This window comes from Symphalangus syndactylus, chromosome 5 (assembly GCF_028878055.3).
Source record: "Symphalangus syndactylus isolate Jambi chromosome 5, NHGRI_mSymSyn1-v2.1_pri, whole genome shotgun sequence".
NCBI lineage: Eukaryota > Metazoa > Chordata > Mammalia > Primates > Hylobatidae > Symphalangus > Symphalangus syndactylus.
The window spans coordinates 16,339,332-16,348,254 of record NC_072427.2 but is presented as its reverse complement, the minus strand read 5'-3'; positions in this window follow the sequence as shown (position 1 = coordinate 16,348,254).

The window sequence follows — 8,923 nt, the reverse complement described above, 5'->3', positions numbered from 1 at the left end:
GCCTGTTGGTGGACTCTTTTCACATGGACGCGCGTGACAGATACGGCACCCACAGATACAGAGGGCCAACTGTATTTTCCCAGGCTGGTGAGAGGTGGGGTAGGGGATAGAGGTAAGGGTTAGCTTTGCAAATTGGAAAGGAAAGAGATTCTGCAGAAGTCTTATTGGTTTTTCAACCTCTTTTCTGAGTAGTTTAGAGTGGTGTGGTTGCTGATCGAGAATGTTTATGTCTGTTTGGTAGAGTCAAGGTGGAAGGTATCCAGAAGACAGAAGTACGCACGGCAGCTCTTGGAGTTTTGACACCCCCTCCCCGCCAATCCAGGGCACTGTTAGCAGGGCAGTTATGAAGACTCTTGGGCCAGGCTGCCTCTTGGCACTCAGGCCTGTAGAAGTGGCCTGGCAGGAGGAATGCTGAGTTTGTCTTTCTGCCAGAGGCAGGCACAGGATGTACTAATTGCAGCCTGGTCCTCTGCTCTAGGTACAAATGAATTTAGATTTTATGGAGTCTGAAGCTTTTAGTTGGATTGGTAGGACAAGGGAGTCCTTTTTAAGAAAGTAATGCAGAATTAGGTACTGACCCTTGAAAGGGGCCTATGCAGGTGAAGGGGCCCTGGAGCTCAAGCTTCAGAAAAGGATACATGCAAGAAGAAAGTAAAACAGGATGGCCGGGCACGGTGGCTCACACCTATAATCCTGGCACTTTGGGAGGCTGAGGCAGGAGGATTGCCTGAGCTCAGGAGTTCCAGACCAGCCTGGGCAACATGGCAAAACCACGTCTCTACTAACAATACAAAAAATTAGCCGGGTGTAGTGGCGCACACCAGCTACTTAAGAGGCTGAAGCACAAGAATCACTTGACCCTAGGAGGTGGAGGTTGCAGTGAGCAGAGATCGCACCACTGTACTCAGCTTAAGCAACAAGGCAAGACCCTGTCTCAAAAAATAAAAAATAAAAAAAAAGAGCCGGGCACGGTGGCTCACGCTTGTAATCCCAGCACTTTGGGAGGCCGAGGCGGGTGGATCACGAGGTCAGGAGATCGAGACCACGGTGAAACCCCGTCTCTACTAAAAATACAAAAAATTAGCCGGGCGTGGTGGCGGGCGCCTGTAGTCCCAGCTACTCGGAGAGGCTGAGGCAGGAGAATGGCGTGAACCCGGGAGGCGGAGCTTGCAGTGAGCCGAGATTGCGCCACTGCACTCCAGCCTGGGCGACAGAGCGAGACTCTGTCTCAAAAAAAAAAATAAAAAAAAGAAAAACATATTTGATATGGCCAGTGATGTAATCAATCATGACTAGGAATCACCCACAAAACCCAAAAGGACAGTGTTCAGAGAGGTTCCATGTGGGTGAACAAGAAGACTCCATCCGCTGGGAGGGTGGTGCACCCCAGCTCCACAGAGATGGAAGCTCCTGTGCTGAGACCAGCTCGGTCGGGGAGACCCTAACCCAGCGGCGTTAGAGGAATTAAAGACACACACACACAGAAATACAGAGTGCAGAGTGGGAAATCAGGGGTCTCACAGCCTTCGGAGCTGAAAGCCCCTAACAGAGATTTACCCACGTATTTATTGACAGCAATCCAGTGATAAGCATTATTTCTGTAGGGTATAGATTAACTAAAAGTATTCCTTATGGTAAACAAAGAGATGGGTGGAGACAAAGGGATGGGCTCTGGCTAGTTATCTGCAGCAGGAACATGTCCTTAAGGCACAGATCACTCATGCTGTTGTCTGTGGTTTCGGAACACCTTTAAGCGGTTTTCCGCCCTGGGTGGGCCAGGTGTTCCTTGACCTCATTCCGGTAAACCCACAATCTTCCAGCGTGGGCATCACGGCCATCACGAACATGTCACAGTGCTGCAGAGATTTTGTTTATGGCCAGTTTTGGGGCCAGTTTATGGCCAGATTTTGGGGGCCTGTTCCCAACACTCCTGTGCTCAGGAGCCTTCCAGAGCTCACCCCCTGTATCTCCAGATAGATCATGTCGGAATTGAATTGAATTATGGGAATCCCAACTGGTGTCTGCTGCAGAATTACTTGCTGTATGGAGAAAAAAAGCCCAAACATTTGGCATTAGAAGTGTTGTGTTGGCTAGGTGTGGTGATTCACGCCTGTAGTCCCAAAACTTTGGGAGGCTGAGGCAGGAGAATCACTTGAGCCTAGGGGTTTGAGACCTGCCTAGGCAACATAACGAGACCCCATCTCTATAATAAATAAAAAATTAACTGGCATGGTGCACACCTGTAGTCCTAGCTACTCAGGAGACTGAGGTAAGAGGATCACTTGAGCCCAGGAGTTCAAGGCTGCAGTAAGTCGAGATCGTGCCACTGCACTCCAGCTTGAGCAACAGAGATCCCATCTCAAAAACAAAACAACAATAAAAAACTTTATCTGAAGAATGCAAGTCCCAGGCTGGGCGCGGTGGCTCACGCCTGTAATACCAGCACTTTGGGAGGCCGAGGTGGGCAGATCACCGAGGTCAGGAGTTCAAGACCAGCCTGGCCAACATAATGAAACCCCGTCTCTACTAAAAATACAAAAAATTAGCTGGGCATGGTGGCGGGTGCCTGTAATCCCAGCTACTCGGGAGGCTGAGGCAAGAGAATGGCTTGAACCCGGGAGGCAGAGGTTGCAGTGAGCCGAGATCACACCATTGCACTCCAGCCTGGGTGACAGAACGAGACTCCATCTCAAAAAAAAAAGAATGCAAGTCCCCCTTTCATTATCAGGCCCAGAGAATCTTTGAAATGCAACAGCAGGTTGGGCACAGTGGCTCACACCTGTAATCCCAGCTCTTTGGGAAGCCCAGGTGGGCAGATCACAAGGTCAGAAGTTCGCGACCAGCCTGGCCAACATGGTGAAACCCCGTCTCTACTAAAAATACAAACAATTAGCTGTGCATGGTGTACCTGTAATCCCAGCTACTCGGGAGGCTGAGGCAGGAGAATCACTTGAACCCAGGAGGCAGATGTTGCAGTGAGCCGAGATTGTACCACTGCACTCCAGCCTGGGTGACAGAGCGAGAGAGCGAGACTCTGTCTCAAAAACAAAAAAAATTAGCTGAGCGTACTGGTGCACACGCCTGTAATCCCAACTACTCAGGAGGCTGAGGCAGGAGAATCGCTTGAGCCAAGATTGCACCACTGCACTCCAGCCTGGGCAACAGAGTAAGACTGTCTCAAAAAAGAAATGCAACAGCATATGACAGCAGTCACATCTCACCCGCCCCCGACCACCAAGCTAAATAATTACCTCTTGAAGCCACTTGCTATATGAGCTCTAGACTAACTGACACCACATAGCCATAAAATGCCATATTCCAGACACTATAATTCATACCCCATAGCTCAACAATGCATAGCCAATCACAAGCCAATGTTATTCCTGCAAACTAATAAGAACATTGTTGAATCACCCACTCCTTGTCCCCTTTTGCCTTTAAAGGCCTGCTTGTAACAGAAGCCGAACACAGAGCATACCCCAAGGCAACTTGAAGTGTGTCCCCAATGGCTGTCCTCACTCTTGGCCCAAATTAACCGTGTATATTGATTTTGCCTCAGCTTCTTTCTCTGGGTCAACACTAGAATGTCCAACAGCCAGTTTGGGGTGGATGGGCGGGCGAGCCCTCTGAGCACCTGCCCTGTTCGTGGTCTGAGTGGGTCTCAGCGGCCGGACGGCTTGCTCTCCCCTTGGGCTGTGAAGTCCTCAGCCTCCCGAAGTCTGGCCTCCTTGGAAATTTTTGAGGTCCTCCAGACTCCAGCAGGAAGCTTGTGGCAGGGGCAGTGGGGGGATGAAGGTACTGGATTGTGGGAAGTGCCTAATGAGTCAGCCAACTCTGTGGAGGGGAAGGAAGGAAACATGCCGTGTTAAGAGGATCTGCAAGCCAGGGATAGGTGGGGAGTGGAGCCCATGGAGGATGAACAGCTGGGCCATGTGAGTTTCCACTGTCTCGGGGCGAACGTGTCACCCGGAGTTCTCTCCAGCAGTCTCACCACTCCCACCCCTGCAGATTCCACAAGGACCAAGGGCTTCCCTGGATAAGGGCCTGGTCCTTGGGGTCTAAGGCAAGACTCCCATCTCCACAGTCGCCCGAGCTCTCTTCCCTGTTTGGGACTTGGGAATGGGAAGATTTGGGAGGTAAAGAGCTGGGACTCCCTTTGGTGGAGAAAGCTTAGGTTTCAGCACTGACTTGGAGAGACCAAAACAAAGGGCTTTTGGCCAGGCTAGGGTGATTCTCAGGAGGAAAGGCAGGAAAGCATTTCCCCGCATTCAGGTAAGGAGAGAGAGAAAATTAACAAACTATTGCTGTGGAGGGAGACAAAACCCTTGATAAACTCAAGAAACTGGTTACAGGGATCCCAGCAAACCTGCCAGCGCAGAGCACGGTAGTGGAGAGGCCCGGGGCGTCCTAGCAAAAACATCCCACCGGCCGGGCGCGGTGGCTCACACCTGTAATCCCAGCACTTTGGGAGGCCGAGGTGGGCAGATCACGAGGTCAAGAGTTCTAAACCAGTTTGGCCAACATGGTGAAACTCAGTCTCTACTAAAAATACAAAAATTAGCCGGGTGTGGTGGTGGGTGCCTGTAATCCCAGCTACTTGGGAGACTGAGGCAGGAGAATCGCTTGAACCCGGGAGGCAGAGGTTATAGTGAGCTGAGATCACACCATTGCACTCCAGCCTGGGTGACAGAGCAAGACTCCGTCTCAAAAAAAAAAAGACAAAAAGAAAAACACCCCACCAACCAGCAAACAAGCCAACAAAAACCAAGGGGGAACGACCAGGAACAGTGTCTGTAGCCTCACATGCCTTCATACAAGTGACAGTGACACCCTACAGTGGGGCCCTGCTGCCAGTCAACTGAAAAATGAGGCAGTGACAGTTGTGGGAAGCCATCAGTGGGAGGAGACGAAAAGACTAGGCTGGTTTTTTTCTGCTTTGTTGAAATACAATTGACAAATAAAATTATATATATTAAAAGTTGGCCGGGCGTGGTGGCTCACGCTTGTAATCCCAGCACTTTGGGAGGCTGAGGTGGGCGGATCACGAGGTCAGGAGATCGAGACCACGGTGAAACCTCGTCTCTACTAAAAATACAAAAAATCAGCCGGGCGTGGTGGCGGGCGCCTGTAGTCCCAGCTACTCGGAGAGGCTGAGGCAGGAGAATGGCGTGAACCCGGGAGGCGGAGCTTGCAGTGAGCCGAGATTGCGCCACTGCACTCCAGCCTGGGCGACAGGGCGAGACTCCGCCTCAAAAAAATAAAAATAAAATAAAAATAAAAAAATTAAAAAAAAGCATACAACGTGATGATTTGGTATATGGACACGTGAAATGATTATCACAATCAAGTTAATTAACACATTCATCACCTCCCATAGTTACCCTTGTTACCCTTTTTTTCAAAAAACTGAGAACACTTAAGAGGTACTCTCAAAAGATTGTTTTTTGAAGTTGTTTTTAAAGGTTGGGATCACCCAGACTCTAATTCAAGTGACCTTATGGGAGCCTAGGAAGACAGGATTGGAAGCAGGTAAAGGAAACCTCCAGAATTCTGTTTCTTGGTGAGGAGAAAGCTGTCTTGAAGCTGTGGAGGAGGCAGGGGCCGGCAGCTAGTTGACAAAGAGCCAGAAGGTGGCAGTGTCTACCTGGGGAGGGGCAGTGGGCTTAGCCCCTGGCTGGGGTGAGTCCTTTATCACGCCACAGCCAGGGCCACCCTGTGTGCAGCCCCAGATTACTGCTTGACAAGACTCAGTCCTGCCAGGCCCTCCCCGCAGGCCTGTTTTTTACGCTGTTCTGGCCATGAGGTAAGGCCGGATAGGGAGAAAGTGCCCGAGCATGACAGCTGCCCAGGCTGGGCCTAGTTGCACCGCTTGGGTGGCCCTAGCCTTCGAGCTCTAAATCGAGTTTCCTCCTACTCCTATCCCATGGCAGTCAGGCCCCTGACATTCTCCCCACTGCTCCCAGGATTCTAGAGGGCTTTCCAGTCCCCCGGCCCCAGTCCTGCAGCGTTGACCTCCTGAGTTCCTGCCTCTCTCTTCCTGGTGACGCCCCTCTGCTCTGTGCCCATCCTAGAAAAAAAAAAAAAGCCCTCTTTCTATGCTTTCTTTTTTTCTTTCTTTTCTTTTCTTTTTTTTTTTTTAATGAGACAGAGTCTTGTTCTGTCACCCAGGCTGGAGTGCAGTGATGTGATCTCAGCCCACTGTAGCCTCCGCCTCCCAGGTTCAAGCGATTCTCCTGTCTCAGCTTCCCGAGTAGCTGGGACTACAGGCACCCGCCACCATGCCCGGCTAATTTTTGTATTTCTAGTAGAGACGGGGTTTCACCATGTTGATCAGGCTGGTCTCGAACTTTTGACCTCGTGATCCACCCACCTTGGCCTCCCAAAGTACTGGGATTACAGGCGTGAGCCACCGCGCCTGGCTTTTTTGTATTTTTAATGGAGATGGGGTTTCACCATGTTGGCCAGGCTGGTCTCAAACTCCTGACCTCAGGTGATCCGTCCACTTCAGCCTCCCAAAGTGAAAGTGCTGGGATTACAGGTGTGAGCCACCATGCCCGGCCTTTCTATGCTTTCTTGTCACATGAGATACAGCTTTTACTGAAGGCTTGGGCAATACAGGGGTGTATTTAGTAGGAAAACAAACCATTTCAAAAAGAATAGTACAGATCCTGTTCTTAGAAGTGCTTTGAGGCCAGGCATGGCAGCTTACGCCTGTAATCCCAGCACTTTGGGAGGCCGAGGTGGGTGGATCACAAGGACAAGAATTCAAGACCAGCCTGGACAACATGGTGAAACCCTGTCTTTACTAAAAATAAAAGAATTAGCCAGGTGTGGTGGCATGTGCCCGTAGTCCCAGCTACTCAGGAGGCTGAGGCAGTAGAATTGCTTGAACCCGGGAGGCAGAGGCTATGGTGAGCAGAGATTGTACCACTGTACTCCAGCCTGGGCCACAGAGCAAGACTCCATCACCAAAAAAAAAAATAAAAATAAAAAAAAGCCCTTTGAGGCTGGGTGCAGTGGCTCACTCCTGTGATCCCAACACTTTGAGAGGCTGAGGTGGGTGGATCACCTGAGGTTGGGAGTTCAAGACCAACACGACCAACATCGAGACACTCCATCTTACTAAAAATACAAAATTAGCCAGGTGTGGCAGCACATGCCCATAATCCCAGCTACTCAGGAGGCTGAGGCAGGAGAATCATTTGAACCCAGAGGAGGAGGTTGCAGTGAGCTGAGATCACGCCATTGCACTCCAGCCTGGGCAACAAGAGTTTCAAAAAAAAGCCCTTTGGTGTCCCTGCCACTGTGAAATTCTCACTGGACACATACCTCCCAGGCTCTGACCTTGCCATTTTGTTTTCTCCCTCCCTCCTCCCTCCTTCATTTCTATGACCATCCTTCCATCTCTTCCTCTCTTTTGGGGTCCCTCACCCCCAAGTTCCGGTTAACGTTCTCTGTAAAGCCGTTTGATTCCTCCTGTGTTTAAACATCTTCCTTCAACCATGTCTTTGGCACCTCCCTATCCTCAACAAAAGTGACTGATCAAGATATTTTCCTAAACAAAAACTGGTCTCACCCTGCTAAATGCACTGAAAACTTACCACCTGGTATATATATTGGCCTCCTGAGCAATTGATTAGTCTGAGTCCACAGCTGGGACCTGGCTTGCCGCTCCACTAGCTGCCAGGCTGAGGGCAGACCCAGGGCCCCAGGGGTGAATTTGTCAGGGCAAAGGCCTCTGTGGGAAGCCTCTTGGCAGCCTGCCAGTAGCCCCTTCTGGCAGCGTCCCATCTCTCCCAGCATCACAGATCAAGCCTCAGAAGTGCAGGACCTAAGGAGAAAACCCGAGAGTGACGATGCAAAGAGTGATCACCACACCCCAGGTGGGTTGACTCCTGGGGAACGCAGAGGTGCTCGGGCCCAGAGCTGGTGGGAGAGGGGAGGTGATGGGAAACTGGACACCCAGAAAGTCCCACCAGCATGGAAATCCACTGGGGGGCTGGGCACCCCTGGAGAGGCACTGGGAGTTGGGAGGATAAAAGGAAAGACAGGGCTCTCGCTGCCGGTGAATAGGACAAGCTGGGAAGGAAACAAACAATGCTTTCCAGGTTAGATTGCCAAGGCAGAGAGGCAAGAGAGGGGATGCAGAGAAGTCTTCAAAACTGCCATTCAAGGCCAGGCACAGTGGCTCTCACCTGTAATCCCAACATTTTGGGAAGCTGAGGCAGGAGGATTGCTTGAGCCCAGGAGTTTGTGACCAGCCTGGGCAACATAGCAAGACCCCATCTCTAAAAATATAAAAAAATTAGCAGGGCATGGTGGTGTACACCTATAGTCAGAGCTATTCAGAAGCCTGAGGTGAGAGGATTGTGTGAGCCCAGGACATCTAGGCTGCGGTGAGCTGACATCACACCACTACACTCATTCAGCCTGGACGACAAAGTGAGACCCTGTCACAAAAAAAGAAAAAAAAAAAAAAAACAGGCCAGGCATGGTGGCTCACGTTCATAATCCTAGCACTTTGGGAGTTTGAGGCAGGCAGATTGCCTGAGCTCAGTAGTTTGAGACCAGCCTGGCCAACATGGTGAAACCTGGTCTCTACTAAAAATACAAAAATTAGCCAGGCATGGTGGGGAGCACCTGTAATCCCAGTTACTCAGGAGGCTGAGGCATGAGAATCACTTGAACCTGGGAGGGGAGGTTGCAGTGAGCTGAGAGTGCACCACTGCACTCCAGCCTGGGTGACAGAACTAGACTCCATTTCAAAACAAAACAAAAACCAAAAAACTGCTGTTCAATAAGCCCTTGCCGTGTGTCAGGCACTGAACACTGACAGCAGCTAACAATTACACTGACTTACTTCACACCAGGCTTGTTCTAAGCAGCTGCTGTCCAATAAACACACAATGCAAGCCACACAGGT